A 2,732-nucleotide genomic window follows, 5' to 3' on the forward strand; every position below is an offset into this window, starting at 1 on the left:
CCACTCGGTTTATGGTGAGAAAAAATCTGACCTAGTTCTGGGATGAATCAGTGTTTCCTGGCTGGAGCCCCGGAGCTGAACTGTCCCCTCTCCCCGACTCCTCCGCAAGGACTCCCTGGGGCCCCTCCCCAGCCCGAGCCCCCTTCCAGGGGAAACCCGCGTGGAAAGGGGGGTCCTGCATGCTGCTCCCACACCCGCCTCTGGACCTCCAGTTTCTGTGAACCTCTCGCTCCATCCACCGCGCCTTCCAAGTCCTCTTTTCTCACCAGCGTTTCGTTTTTATTACACCATGCAGTACACAATGATTGCGTTCCTCACGGGGAGTTGGTCCATGTACACAACACATCCGAATTCCTCTTTTATTCCTTCCTCCTCCCCTCCCTCCTATCTATTGGTCCCTTCCCTTTTGCAAAAGATCTATCTCCCTATTTCCTCTTTGCTAGCTTTTATTTTGCCCCTTATTTAGAGGGTAGGTTGCCCATATAGGAGAAGCTCTGTGAAATTTCAGCTTGTGTGCCTGATTCATTTCACTTAGAGTGCTTGTCTTGTCTCCAGGTGCATCTATTCTCCCACATACAACTCAAGCCGTCCTTCTTTACGGCAGCGTAGTACTCCACTGTGCACAGATGCCACACTTTGTTTAAGCACTCATCTGCTTTTGACATCGTCCCTCGGCCATAGCCCGTGACCTCTTCCTTCTGACAGCTGGCACTTCGGGTCTTCTCCCTCTGACTGTTTCTCCTTCTGGTGACCCCTGACCTTCTCTTTGTCCTTCTCGGTCTCCCCCATGTGACCCATGACCCCCCCTTGCTCTCACAACCCCCTGACCCCCTTCAGATCACCTCTCTCTGATAACCCCTGGCCTCCTCCTCCCCCACCCCACAACCAGCTTCTCCCCGTCTCCTCTCAATGAACCAAGGACCCAGCCTGGCCCAACCCAGACCGAATCCGGGCCCTTGGCCCAGCCCCACCCCGGGCAGCCCGGCCAGTGTTAAGCGGAACCACATGGCTCCCCTCCCCCACCCCGCCGCCGGCCCCACTGACCCCCTGACCCAGCCTCTTGGCGGGAGCTGGCTTTCCCCCAGTCTGCCATGACCTCACCCCCGGAGTGGCTCCGCGGACCTCACCCTTGGGAAGCGGGTGGGGGCCGGACTTGGGGGTAGCACCTTGGAGGAAGCCCCTGTCCCCGGCTGAGGAAATCCCTTCTCCAAACTCCACAGAGCCCCTTGCAGCCCCAGCAGCTCCAGCTCTTCCTCTTGTCTCCTCTGCTTTCTTGCTCTCCTCATCTTTGGACAGCTCAGTCCAGCTCTCAGTCAATCAACCAAACGATCCATCGAGCTCCTCAGCTGCCTCCTCAGCCCCTCTCTGCACATCTGGGAGTAGGTGCCCCTCCCTCTTCCCTCCCTCTGTCCTGGTGCGGCCTCTAATTGCCTGTTCTGTGTCTGTCTGTGTAGTTATTAAGAGTATTTGGGTTACAGCCCCCTGGGGCCAAGAGCCGGGCTCCCAGGCTCCACTGACCACAAGGCCACTCCCTGTGGAGCCCTGGCCCCAGCCGTCCCCTCTCCAGGAGGGTCCCAGGGGAGGACTGACGTCCATACTGAGATCACCCTCCCAGGCCCGGACCCCAGCCTCCCCATGGAGAGAAAGGGTCTCTCCCGGCCAGAGCCCTTCCTGGCATCCCACCCAGAGGACTCTGGCTTTAGTGTGTGTCCCTTCTGAACTGACCTTTTGGAAACTGACCGCCCTTTCTTCCCATGGCTGGCCTGGTGACAAGGACACACACAAGAAGCATTGAGCCCTGCCCACAGGACGGGAGGTGGGGGTCTGTCGCGGACCCGGCCCACGCTCCCCCATACACGCACCCTCTTCCCTGGGCTGGTCGAGGCCTGGGAAGACGGCATGAGATGTGCGGGGACACGGGAGACCTCCCGGGTGCCTGGGAGGGTGCGGGTGTGAGGTGTGTGCAAATGTGAGTGTGAGAGACAGAGACAGACAGACTGGGTGAGTGTGCGGCAATCAGTGGGACAGACAATGGCTGGGAAGTCGTTTTTGGTTTGGCTTTTGTGCGGCAGGGTCTCACTTTAGAATTTAGGCTGGCCTTGAACTCACTAAGTAGCCCAGCAACCCTCCTGCCTCAGCCTCCAGAGAGGCATTTCTTGAGATGTCCATGTGTGCAAACATCGGCCTGTGACAGTGGGATTAGGTGCCATCGTGTGCCGCTTCCTGAGCTTCCCGGCCTGGCGCGGATCACCCTGTTGGTCATACAAGTTAGTCTGGGTCTGTACAAGCTCAGACATGTGACAGGGACTGCGGTTCTCCACACGGAAACTTCTACCACACAGCTGCTGGGACAGTGTGACCAAGTCGGCCAGTGGGTGATGGGTCGTGCTGACCATAGGGAAACAGGCGTGAGGCTCTGAGCGCCTAACAGGCGGACAGCAGGGTGATCGGTGCCGCCGGGTGCTGCGGAGCTGCCTGGGCGCGGCCGCGGTGTTTGAGTCCCGGGTGTCGGGGGTGGGGGGCTGCTATTCTGAGACGGCAGGGTCAGGAGTGTGGGAACGGAGCACAGGCCAATCCGGGAGGACCCACGCGACCCAGCCTCGGGCTCCTCAGGGCAAGGAAGCCCTGATCATTCCCCACCTCAGGACCCACAGAGTCCCCCGCGATTCCTCGGGCGCCCCCCACCCCAAACCCTTCGGGGTGCGGCCGGGCACCGGGCCAGATGCGCGCAG

General features: G+C 59.8%; 1 protein-coding gene across 1 annotated transcript in view; it reads right to left on the bottom strand.

The window, feature by feature from the left end:
* The window catches only part of Col5a3 (collagen type V alpha 3 chain), a gene marked incomplete at both ends in the record, with an annotated part of 34,845 nt that overhangs the window by 30,722 nt on the left and 1,391 nt on the right, over positions 1-2,732 (bottom strand). The window lies entirely within an intron of this gene.

Source organism: Fukomys damarensis, unplaced genomic scaffold, assembly GCF_012274545.1.
Source record: "Fukomys damarensis isolate Sample0158 unplaced genomic scaffold, DMR_v1.0_HiC HiC_scaffold_37, whole genome shotgun sequence".
Classification (NCBI taxonomy): Eukaryota; Metazoa; Chordata; class Mammalia; order Rodentia; family Bathyergidae; genus Fukomys; species Fukomys damarensis.